The sequence below is a fragment of the Setaria italica genome, chromosome I (genome assembly GCF_000263155.2).
Source record: "Setaria italica strain Yugu1 chromosome I, Setaria_italica_v2.0, whole genome shotgun sequence".
Taxonomy (NCBI): domain Eukaryota; kingdom Viridiplantae; phylum Streptophyta; class Magnoliopsida; order Poales; family Poaceae; genus Setaria; species Setaria italica.
In genome coordinates, this window is record NC_028450.1 from 20,215,949 (window position 1) to 20,229,763 (window position 13,815).

Sequence of the window (13,815 nt, forward strand, 5' to 3'; positions counted from 1 at the left end):
CATAAAATATTGAAGAATACTTTCTTATTCACAAACTATTATTAATCCATAGGAATTAAGGTTTGAGATTAATAAAATATTTATAATGCTTTTCTAATTAAAAGAAAAGGCTGAAATAGGTTCGTTAAAGTAAACTAAAATTGTGGGTAATCTTTATGGGTAGAGTTTTGTTGGCTTGCAACTTTATCATGAAGATAAGTTGTACAGTCATTGTTGGCTTGCAACTTTATCATGAAGGAAAGTTGTATAGTCTAGTGTTTAAAAAGTTTGCATCTCTAACTTCTGCATGTACTCAATCATAGATACTAAAGCTCTAGAAGCAGAATTCTTGGAATTCTCTAAAGAACCTTCGGAGTTTAAGGAGGTCGTTGAGTTGATCCCTTGTGAGGCAGGATTGTGTGAAAATGCTAACCTTTTTGTGGATCAAGGCAAGCCCCAGAGCATCTACACCTATCTAATTTCAGAAATTATTATTCATGAGTCCATCTATTGGTTATTTCTTGATGATTGCATTAAGTTTAGGAGTTGATTGCAAACCACTCTTGTGCATGATCCTACCTATTCAACTAATTAGTAACTATCCTACGCTTAGCAATGCTTACATACCTGTGAGTAACTTTGGTTACTCAACTCTAAGGTTAATTTGGTCGTACATGTTAATCAAGGAAAATAGCCTAGAATGTGGAAATGTGGACAAAAGCTAGAGATGGTAATTATGTCTCCTTAAGTTAATTTTTTAAGGCCCGTTCGTTGTCTTAAATTTTGATCACGTGATTTTACCTGGTTGCTTACTGGGTATGGGACTAGTAAAGCTCAGTAGGTTAGTGGACTCTCTGATCGGGAATATTTCGTACCCATGCTTGGCGTGCAGTGGAAAGGCAGGGGCATAGCCTGAAACTCACATGGAGATGAGGCCAGACGTGGGGTCCCATGTGGGGGTGCGTCTCTGGGTTTGGGTAGTCATATTCCCAATCTTTGGGTACGGCTAATCGAAAGGTTGTTGTGTGCAACCCATACAGTTGTCCATAGCTGGTCGTCGGGTATTTCTTACAAGATGTAAATCGGTCCGGATCGCCGCAATTCTTGAACATGAATGCACTTGATCATCGTTAAGCATTGTAGTGTAATCCAATTGAATATAATGTTTATCCTGGAATTAATATGCTGTATGACTTAGTCCCACTTTATTACTCAAAATATTTTATTCATCTAGGCTGGTTAGGAAAAAACCTGAACTGTAATAAACTAACAAAACCAAGGTTACACTGATAGTAAGCTTTTTCGCAAAATGTGAGTCAGCCAGTACACCATAAAGCTATCATCCAGTTTTTGAAATCTATTTATATTGGTTAGTCGGGTGAGTCTTGCTGAGTACCCTCGTACTCAGGGGATCCTCGTTGTTGTTTCAGAAACTCAGCAGGAGACCGCTGAGGGAGAAGCCCCGAAGAATTATGGTATCATATGAGTCTCATGATACTCTAGAATAAAAACTTAGCTGTTTATTTATTTGCCTGGACTGGTTTATCATTTAAACTCTTAGTACTGCTCTAACGTGCACTGTGAAGTTTGTTTCAAACTATGGTTTGTAATAATCCGTATCTCGGTATGTATGTAAAAATGTAATATTTGTTGATGCTTTCCCATCATGGAAGTGATCTTGATGTATGGCTATGAGACACATTGTGGATGTTTCGAGAAGTCCTAGGGACACTCGACGGACTACCGGACTTACACTGTTTTAAGTGCATTTCAGATAATTGCTGTTCTAACAGCGTTTAGGCGCATTAGCCAATTTAAATTGGGCGGTTCCGCCACAAATGGTATCAGAGCCATAAGTTGGGATAATCAACAGATATTATTGTTTAAAAACTAAGACTATTTTAAATATAGAAACTTTGAGTCGTAGGTGGTAGTAGTGTTAATTGTTTGCTTGTTTTGCAGATGCTAATTGTTTGTTGCGCGTTGCTAGTACTGGTAGTAATTTGATAGGGAGAGTTGTACGAAGCCACCAATTTTTATGCGTGTGAGTATTGTGTCAGAAAGGACGTAGGAACCGCTGCATCATGTTTGCATAGTATGTTTTCAAAAGTTTGGGTTTGGAGAGTGCCGTTAGACCTAAACCCGTTCTACGCGATAGAAGCTAGATGTAGTAAGGGTCGACAGTAGAGAACCGCAGAAGAAAAGATCAAGACAGATGGATAGATACAAAATCTTATCTAAGCAAGCAATTAGGACAACTCTGACTGATTGGTTTGAGAAGAACAAGAAATAATGTGGATGCAGTCCGGCAAGGATTATCGGATCAGAAATCAGGATCATGGTTTGGAAGCGTTGTATAAAGGTTTGAAGGATTTTTCTCAAGTAGAGCACGATGTTATCGCAGTCACTTCATCAGATTAAAAGACTTGGATGTTGTTGGGATACGAGGTAGGCTAAGCTAGCACAAATCAAAATTTTTTTACCGCGTAAACCAGGAAAACTGCCGTATAAGGATCACGGGATTACCACTCGACGCACTGATGTAGAAGATGTAGATTCGCGTCGATGCAACGTAGTCGAACGTAGTCGATCACGTCGACGTCCAGCAGCTCCTCAGCACTTTGTCCTCGTGCAGCAAGATCGCCCTCGTGCCACGGCTCATCGTAGCTCGTCAGTGGCTCGTCCAAGTGCTGCAGGCGCAACACCTCCAAGGTATCCACACGTGCCGGGAGGAAGTGTCACAAGCCGAACTCCTAGGTCTGCGAGTTGCAACTGGCGAGGGCGTGGGAGGCACGACAGATGTGTTTCGCCAAAAGGTGTAAACCCTAGGGCGCCCCCACCCCTCTATTTATAGAGGTTCCTGACGGGCCTTTGGGTCCGAGGCCCATTAGTACTTCTAAACCTAATCCAACTCGGATCACATCCTAATTGGGCTTCCAACCCCTTAAGTGTGTGGCCCTATGGGTTCGGATACGTATAGACATGGCCCGAGTACTCCTACTCGGCCCAATAGTCGGTAGCGGCCTCTAGCAAGACGTGCCAACTCCTATACGCACACGAAGATCATATCAGATGAACCGTCACAACATTATGTACATGCTATTCCCTTTGCCTCACGATATTTGGTCTAGCTTCAAGCCGACCGCTCTTTCTCGATCCTGTGATTCAGAATCCCTTTGTAGGTTAACACTTAACCGTATGTAGCATGGCCATGCATTTTCGAATCCGGTCACTCGAGGGGCCCAGAGATATCACTCTCAATCAGAGAGGGGCAAATCCCATCTTGATTGATCATGTCTCACAGCATGCTTCTTGACAAACCAGAAAGCTACCTTTTTAACTACCCTGTTACGGTGTAGCGTTTGATAGCCCCTAAGTAAGTCGATCCACATCTTGAGTACATGGGACAATCTCAGGTCTAAGGACAAAGCGTACATGTTGTGTAAAGAAAGAACTACTTCTCGTGTTGGGTCAGTCCTAGCACATGTCTCCACATGTGCCCACATTATTAGTTTAACATCTCCATGTCTATGACTTGTGAAACATAATCATCAACTAATACATGTGTTAGTCTAATATTCATTTGTGTTCTCACATGAACTCCGACTAGGGACAACTTTAGAAAAACCATACAAGTAAAGAGTTTCACATACAATTCACATAATTGCAAATCAATTCAAGTAGCCTTTAATGGAATATCATCATCTCTATTATTGCCTCTAGGGCATACCTCCAACAGTCTCCCACTTGCACTAGAGTCAATCTAGAAGGTATCTAATACCCATAGCTCTTACATGCGCATCATGCTTAGCCTGTAGGAGTGATTTTGTCAATGGATCAGAAATATTCAGTATCCGTGTGTATTTTGCATATCTTGATCTCACACCGGTTAACGAAGTCTCGAATGAGATGAAATCGCCGCATTACGTGTTTGTTTTTCTGGTGATTCCTTGGCTCTTTTGCTTGCGCAATTGCCCCATTGTTATCACAGTAGAGATTCAATGGGCTGGACGCATTCGGGAACACACCAAGCTCAATAAGGAAATTCCTTATCCAAACACCCTCCTTCGCGGCTTCCGAAGCCGCGATGTACTCGGCTTCTGTCATAGAATCAGCCACCGTCTCCTGCTTGGAACTCTTCCAACTAACAGCACCACCGTTTAGCGTGAACACAAATTCTGATTGTGACTTTGAATCATCTCTGCCAGTTTGGAAACTAGCATCGGTTTAACCTATTACAACGAGCTCCTCCTCACCTCCATAGACGAGGAACATATCTTTAGTCCTTCTTAAGTACTTAAGAATGTTTTTCACCGCTGTCCAGTGACTTTCACCTGGATCAGACTGGTGTCTGCTTGTCATACTTAGTGCATATCAAACATCTAGGCGAGTACTTATCATTGCATACATGATAGATCCAATAGCCGATGCATATGGTACTCTACTCATGTGATCCCTCTCATCAGCAGTCGAAGGACACTGAGTCTTGCTGAGATGTATGCCATGTGACATAGGCAAGAACCCCTTCTTCGCCTCTTCCATGCTGAACCGCTTCAACACTTTATCAATGTAAGTATCTTGGCTTAATCCTATAAGTCTTCTCTATCTATCTTTATAGATCTTAATGCCCAGAATATATGCTGCTTCCCCTAAGTCCTTCATCGAAAAACTATTTTTTAGTGAAGTCTTTACGGACTCAAGCATAGGAATGTTATTTCCAATTAGCAATATATCATCCACATATAAGATTAGAAATACTACAGAGCTCCCACTAATCTTCTTGTAAACACAAGACTCTTCTTCGTTCTTGGTGAAGCAACAAGTCTACTGCTCTCTCAGGAAAACCTGTGAAAGGCGTCTTGGTCATCTTGCCTAGCAAGCAAGCCTCACATGTCTCGTATGATTCAAAATCAAATGAAGTTAGAAGTCCATCAGAATGGAGCTTCTTCATGCGCTTTTTACTTATATGACCCAAATGACAATGCCACAAGTAGGTACGACTCAAATCATTAGGCCGAGGCCTTTTAGCACTTATGTTACAAACAGGTGAACCATCAAGATTTAAAACAAACAATCCATTCATAATGGGTGCAAAAGCTATAAACATATCATTCTTAGAGATCACACAACCATTGTTTTCACTCGCAAATGAATAACCATCCTTCATCAAACATGAAGGAGACATAATGTTTCGACTTAAACTATGAACAAAATAACATTTATTCAATTCCATGATAAATTCTGACGGGAGGTGGAGTTGCATCGTCTTGACGGTCAACGTAGCAACTCTTGCATTATTGCCCACGCGGAAATCAACTTCTCCCTTCTCAACACTTCTACTCCTTATCATTCCCTGCATCGAATTGCAAATATGAGCAACCGATCCGGTATCAAATACCCAAGAATTAATAACTGTATGAGCGAGAAATATGTTGTCTATAACATTAACAACAAGTGTACCTGAGGTGGAAGTACTCTTACTTCTGCCATTCTTCAACGAAGCTAGGTACTGCTTGCAGTTTCTCTTCCAGTGACCAGGTTCGTGAAAATAAAAGCACTCTTTGTCTGGAGCAGGTCCAGCTTTAGCCTTGGGCGCTGGGTTTGGCTTGGACACTCCAGCCTTACCCTTCTTCTTCCAAGAATTGCCCTTCTTCTTGAAGGTAGGCTTGTTCTGTATAGCCATCACATGGCTGCTATTAGCGCTTTTCTTAATATCAACTTCTGCTGTCTTGAGCATACCACACAGTTCATTCAGACCCTTCTCCATCCCATGCATATGGTAGTTTGAAATGAAGTTCCCGTAGCTAGGCGGAAGAGATGAAAGAATGAAGTCAGTGGCCATCTCTTTTCCCATTGGGAAGCCCAGCTTCTCCAATCGCTGAGTGTAACCAACCATCTTGATTACATGTGGTCCTACTGCTGCGCCTTCTGCTAGCTTGCACTCCAGAAAGGCTTTCAGTCCTAGCCTTTGTCTGGAACATGTCCTTGAGCGCCATGATCATATCGTGCGCCTCATGGTTTGTTTCGAGCTGCATCTGCAGCTCGGTTCCATGCAAGCAAGCATAAGGCAGCTTACCTCAAGATTAATATCAAATGCCTTCTTGTAAGTAGCCTTAATGGCAGCAGATGCATCATCAGCAGGTGCTTGTGGTAGTGGGGTGTCTAGAACATCTTCCTTTTTATCGGCCATGAGAACAATTCTCAGGTTACGGATCCAATCCGAGTAGTTTGTTCCATTAAACTTGTCCTTCTCAAGGACAGAACGCAAAGCAAACGGTGTGGTGTTGCTATGTGCCATTTAATCTACAACAAAAGTAATGCAAAATACACTAAGACAAATGTATCCATGAAAGAGCAAATCACATTAAACTATTTAACAGAATCTACTCCCACTAAAATCAATATCCCTTTATTGATATTCAGTGATTCAGGATCCACAACTAAGAAGTCTACTAGTGAGCTTTAGCATCACTGCTTGCAAACAAGGTAGATCGGTAAGCAACTTCTTGCTAATCATATCACATATGACTCCTATTGTTGGGTGACATCTCCATGTCTCGGCGCCGAACCTTTATACCCCAAGGTACTTAACCGTTAAGATAACCTTGTTAAGCAAACTAACCCTTATGCGTGTAAGTGTCCGATACAAACCTGTCTAGTCAAGGAAAACAAGTGGCACCCTAATTTCATAGACCCACCACTAATTGTACAAGACATGGGACGGTGCAAGTTTTAGTTGGGAGGGCATACTAACTTAAACTTTATGAGGGATCGTTCTACTTCTAACATCACAGCATGCAAAAAGTAAAATATAAACAGAATAGCATTCACATAGTTGTGACACAGTATGGCCCGTTTTCTTATGGTGATCTCCATCTCCACAGAACTTGTTCACCATGGTGATCTCCATCTCCATGTTCCATGTGCGCCATCCTCCTGATAATGAGTCCTCCAAGAACTGAAACATGCTATTATGCCAAATAGCTAGTAAAGAAGCTAGTAATGAAGATTACATAGTTGCTTGGATCATCACAGATTGGTACGCAGACCATTAAATACATTAAAGTGACAACACATATAGCTTCAGCCGTGTTGCCATACGTGCGACACGCAGGTCACGAATGAGTTACACACATGCATCACATACACAAGGGGGCCATACTGATCACAAGATACATACATCCTGCAAAACAGAGTTAGGCGTTCTAACATTCCAAATTTGAGAGGTCCGAAACTCCATTTTCCAAGCTGAATTTGGGAAATTTAATTTCGCCGAAAACGGCAAAGCCGTTAAATTTCATGTGTAACTTTTTCTGTAGATCAATTTTCATATAAAAATCGCCCCGATCCGAAAAGTTACGACTGATTTACCGAAGCATACGCACACGGCAGAATCCGGACCCGGTAGTAGATCCAATCTACTATTGCATATCTCATGTACTTGGCGTATGAACCTAGATCTCGATTTGACCAATCACATTGATCTTCACTCACTGCAACTGGCGTTACGTGTATCACTTAACTCCGATGGCGGAAACCCAACCGGTAGGAGTATGTCGTTACACAACCATTGCAGCAAGAACACGAAACCAGGACATAGATCAAACTGAAAACTCGCATATCTCCATATGCACACATCCCAAATCCAAAACTAAACAGCTACAACTCTAATACCACTGTTGGGATACGAGGTAGGCACGCTAGAGCAAATCAAAAAAATTTTACCGTGTAAACCAGGAAAACTGTCGTATAAGGATCACGGGATTACCACTCGACGCACTAATGCGGAAGATGTAGATTCGCGTCGATGCAGTGAAGTTGATCAGTGTAGTCGAACGTAGTCGATCATGTCGACATCCAGCAGCTCCTCAGCACCTCGTCCTCGTGCAGCAAGATCGCCCTCGTGCCGCGGCTCGTCGTGGCTCGTCGGCAGCTCGTCGTAGCTCATCGGTGGCTCGTCCAAGTGCTGCATGCGCAACACCTCCAAGGTATCCACACGTGTAGGGAGGAAGCATCGCAAGCTGGACTGCTAGGTTCGCGAGTTGCAATAGGCGAGGGCGTGGGAGGCGTGGCAGATGTGTTTCGCCAAAAGGTGTAAACCCTAGGGCGCCCCCACCCCTCTATTTATAGAGGTTCCTGATGGGCCACTGGGTCCGAGGCCCATTAGTACTTCTAAACCTAATCCAACTCAGATCACATCTGAATTGGGCTTCCAGCCCCTTAAGTGTGTGACCCTATGGGTTCGGATACGTATAGACATGACCCAAGTACTCCTACTCGGCCCAATAGTCGGTATCGGCCTCTAGCAAGATGTGCCAACTCCTGTATGCACACGAAGATCATATCAGACAAACCATCACAACATTATATACATGCTATTCCCTTTGCCTCACGATATTTGGTCTAGCTTCAAGCCGACCGCTCTTTCTCGATCCTGTGATTCGGAATCCCTTTGTAGGTTAACTCTTAACCGTACATAGCATGGCCATGCATTTTCGGATCCGATCAGTCGATAATTCACGCTATTGCAAATCAATTCAAGTAGCCTTTAATGGATATTCAATGAACACAATATACAAATCATGGATACAAATGGAATATCATCATCTCTATGATTGCCTCTAGGGCATACCTCCAACAGATGTATACTCTTCATCAAGCATGGCCATCCAAGTAATATAATTAGAGAGAAAGGAATGAAGGTTCAAGGATGAGGGAAAAGGATACTCCATATGATTTGGATGTAAGTAAGAAGGCAGCTCTTGCACGGGAGCGTAATATGGAGAAAGTTATGAAAAAGCAGTCAAAGAAGTTTGATAAATATGAAGCCAAGTTGACGGAAGCCCAGGAATCCATTGATCTTAAGTAAGAACGCCTCAGAGATATATAGGAAAACCATGGAAGCCAAGGTAAGTCGATTGGAAGTCAAGAAATTAAAGCAGCAAGATGAAATCTTTTCTCTCCGATTCATAATACAAGAGATGCAGGCTCGAATTGCTAGCACAAGAATTAAGTAACTATCCTACCTCAGGAAGGCAACATCCACTCGCCCGGGTAGTTGTGAAACGAAAAATGGATATTGTGGGTAACATTATGGGTATAATTGAACTGGCAGCTTAAGAGTTAGATCTGCATGTTTATGAGAATCTGGATGGCCTTGGTGTGGAAATGGAAGAGAATTTAGAAAGAGTCATATGGAGCCCAATCAATTGTTTAGCCAAGGACAATGTCGAAGGAGTTGATCCTGAGAAACACAAACCCGAGGTTTGCGAGAAGCAAGAAATAATGGTAGTAAGGAGGAGGAAGTTTAATGGACTCCTGATGGATTTTATGACCCAGAATGTTGGAACCTATTTAATCCAGGAGTCAAGCAGCCCAGCTATGGGATATGGTCATTCAGGATGCTGGGAATCTGCATGGCTGTCGGGAGCCAAAGCGAGGTGTTAATTACACCTGCTTTTTTGAAAAACCATTTCCCTAGGTTTTTGGAAGTTGAACCTCCCATACGGATAAATAAATAGTGAAGGACCGGAAAGGCGACCGGAGGGGGGAGTGAATGGGAGCCAATTCAAATTTTCTCTAAGAACCTCGACTAAATCCCACAAACCTCTCTTCTAGCAAAATCAAACTCATTTAGCTATGTACGAGCTAATGGACCTAGGAATGATGCTAGAAACCCAATTTGAGAATGGCGGAAGCAAAAAAGAGTCCAAATGAGTCTCGGAAGAAGGATTTTGAAAATCAACACCTCAGTTCGGAAAATTTCGGAGGCACCTTCGGAAAATTCTGGATTTTTGCAAATTTCCAGAAAAATCTTCGGAAATCTTCGGAGCCCCGGAAATTTCCGGAATCTTCCAGAATATTCCAGAATCCTAGAAATCAGCCTTCGTGAGGAAGGTAGAAAAATCCGAAACTCGATCAAACGACCTTCAAAAATCACGAAATTTGAACCATAGACTCACAACAACATGCCAAAGGTGTTCCCAAAGTTTCAAGTTGAGAATCTCACGAAATGGTCACAAGATTCTATGGATTTGGAGAAGGGCACAAGAAGGGGATTTTTGGAAAATCTCAAAATTCGAGGTGCTCGTGCATGGATTTGCTAGGGGATCATACTAGATGTTCTTGCACACGTCGTCGCACTGATTTGCCGCAAGAAGAACACCCCAAAATGCTGCCAATCTCAAAGAACAAAAAATCCCCAAAAATACCTCCAAAAATACTAAAAAAGATAAATTTCAGATTCAAAGAGGATGGAACCAGATGGCACGAAATTGATCTTTGGATTACTTCACCATGTCCAGTTACAAGCCAATCCTAACAATAAACAAAGTTTGGATGGCAAAAAGATCAACACAAAGATCCCTCCTCTCTCCCTCTCTCCCTCTACCAAAGGCTCTCACAAAACAAATGAGAAAGCCCCCACCAAAATAACCAAAGGGATGGTTGCCCCAAACAGCCCTCCTATACATATATAGGCATTTGGAAAATGTCCAAAATGCCCTTACATTAAGCACACAACCCAAATACCCCCAGGGGTAAAGTCATCCAACTTTTTCTTCATTCATCGGACGCAAGCTTCGCGATGGTGCCACGCGTCCTTCAACTCAACGCCATCCGGCCGCACCGAACTCGCCCCCGATTTTGAGGCCCAAACCGGCAAACCTGCCTACGTGGTGGTTTTGAGGCCCAAACCAACCAAACCCTCTGCACACCCACTTGGCGTGACTCATCCCTAGTTTTGAGATCAAATCGGTCAAACCCTCTGCACACCCTCCTGGCGTGACTCACCTCCGGTTTTGAGGTCAAACCGGTAAAACCCTCTTGCACGCCCCGCAAGGCATGACTCACCGATGTTGACATGTGTCTAGCCTCCGCCAAGTCTTCGACGCCTCCAAGTCTTTCGTTCCCGGCTCCCAGGCCGCCTACTTGACTTGCCTCCGTCTTACTTGACTTGACCGATGCCGTCTCCATCACCGTCTGTGTACTCTTGCTCTTCCATGCACCATGTGGATTGCCCATGACTCCATTTGGACTCTTTAGGTCCCTCAGTCCAAGCCTATCGTGTCCACCCTTGAAAGCCCTAGTACATAGGCATTAACCTTTTGCATTTGAATTTCACCTCATGCCGTCAACCGCCATGTCACATCCTACACCTGCATATCACAAGCCAAGAGAGACAACACACAACATATGGTTTACACGAACACCACAACACAACGCACACAACACAACACATCCAGTTAACCGTTAGTATAATCATGCACATATGAAATATGCACTCAACCGGTAAAGTCTTAAATCATCTAGTCAATCACTCGTCACAAATAGACTAAGGCACATCTCAACTTGGATAAATAAATAGTATCAAACCTTGGAGCGGGAGTTTCCATGTGATTCTTCATTGCACGGAAACTTAGAAGACCGAGTTTGCGGGACTTAAACTCTAAGGTCTCGCAGGCATATGGGGGAAATCAGTGAGTTGGCTAGGCAATCCATTGAAAAAGAGATAGCTTGGGATGATTTCAAGGCAATTATTTGTGCCCAGTTCGTGTTAATGGGGATTATGAGAGTGCCACTGGAGCAACTTTTGGACTTTGGTAGAGGTGCAAGAGTGTCCGAGAGTATATAAATGAATTTGATCATCTGGCCCAATATGCTCCTAAGTATGTGAGCACTGAGTTTGAGAAAAGGGATTGTTCCAAAGTACTTTTGTGGATTACAGCTCTGTTGTGAACATGGTAATCCCAAGAGAAGATGAGAGCTTTAGACAAGTCCCTTGAAACGGAGGAGTCCTTGAAGAGGAAGGACATTTATTTCGAGGCATCTGAAAGTGTTCCTCGGAAGCTGAAGGTTGCTTACTGAGAACCTCCTAGACCGACTTATAGGCCCCAACAACAGCCATCATATCAACCATGGGTTATCCGGAACCCAGATAATGCTCCTTGTTCAACAAACCCATAAGTACTTGGAAATTAAAACACCGCTACTTTTGCAAATCTGCAGCCGTGTTATAACTATGGGAGGACTGGTTGTGCTAGAGATTTCTATTTCCCAAAGTGAGGGTTAAATGTGAATGAGAAGGCTCAAACTTTGAGCCAAGGATCGGGTCAAAAGTCTATCAGGAAAAAGTTCCTTAACATCAAGGAAGGGACGTGAGCATTACATGAATGTTAAGGAAATTCTAGAAGGTCGAGTTTTCATGGAAAAAGCATAATTATCCAGATTTTCTATACACAATTGGAGCAATAAGGTGTATCAAAATTGAAAACAGAGATTTTGGTGGGGTTAGAAGGAAAAGAGAGATAGTCAAGTATGTGGTCGAAGGTGATACATGTTCAGAAGTCAAGGCAATGGGTTAGGAGTCCACTGGTTTGTTGGAAACTTTGGTAATTCCCACGTGGAAATGAAAAGACATGTCTGGGGGTTTAATAGTAGGATTGTCTACTACCACCAAAGGATATGATTCCAATTGGGTTAGAGGGGACCGTCTTACACATTTGGTTCCTGTCAAGACCTTTTGCCAAACACGCACCTATGTGGAGTTCTACATGTTACGAATCGTATCCCTATGGGGGATACAACAAGGATCTCAGTTGTTCCCAGATTCTAGAACATTTTTGCATGGAGCAATGAGTACCATTTTGGTCAAAAGTAGGTAAAAGAGTAAACTTGGAATCAGATTGGTTATGGAAAGTACAAGTAAAGAATCATAGGTTTGTAAGTACTTGGAGATAGCTCAATTAAGGCAGAAAAGTCACATGGAGTTAAGGAAAAGCTAGTTCTGAAGTAGATTTGTCCATATGAAACGAAGATTCTAGAAGATCTAGAACTTGAGCTGGAACCATAATTAACTTATGAAGAAGGATTTCATAAGAATCTAGATCAAAAGTAACAAGTTATACAAGGTACAATAGAAGAGCAAAACCCAAGATAAGGCTACTTGGGAACAAGCAGAAAATTTGGAATCCAAGTACTCTGAGTTGCTTGAGACTGTTGAAATCAGGTGGACACTCATCGATAAACAACCACTCCAATTCCTTTTATGAAGATTATGGAAGGAAGTTTGTATGACGCATTTTCCTCTCCACTCTCCAGTAGGGGGGTTAACATCTGGAATCTCGGGGCAAGATTCTTTTAAGAGGGAGAGGCTGTAACACCCAGTGTTAATAAATGATTTAAGAATGGTAATAAGGAGTTAATGGTGAAGCTTGGCTTAAAAAGAAAGTAATTTGGGCTAAGGTCAATTTTGAGCTAAATTTGGTCAAATCTCAAGTTTGAGATTTAAATTTGGTAAAAATAGGCAAAAATGAGAAATCAATCCTAAAATGTACTCCAAATCTAAAGGAAAGAAGTTTGGAGTTAAATTCAAGCCAAAGGTACTTCGAATGCAAAATCAAAGTGAGAAGAAATTGAGTATTATTCAAAATATGAAAATAGGCAATTCTGAAAACGGCAATGAGTACCCCATTTTGAAATTAGTTTATGAAGGATCTTTTATTTAAATGGGTAGATATTATGGAACAAGAATGAGGTATGGCCTATGGAGAGTCGTTGGGATATATTTTTGGCCAAAGAAACTGAAGGATTTGAATTTTAAATGAAGCTGAAAGATGGGAAGTTGAGCAGATTTCAGCATAGCAGCTGAAATATTCCTAAGTTTGAAAATTTCTGACAGTAAGTAAGTTTGAAATTTGTTTCTGAAAACCTTTCCATATACACCTTGAAGGGTTTTTGAGCTCAAATGGGCTATGAGGATCAAGTAACGTATGAAAGGTGTCGTTGGACAAGGATAAGCAGGAATTGAAATTTTTCTAAGGGCCCAACGATTGAAAC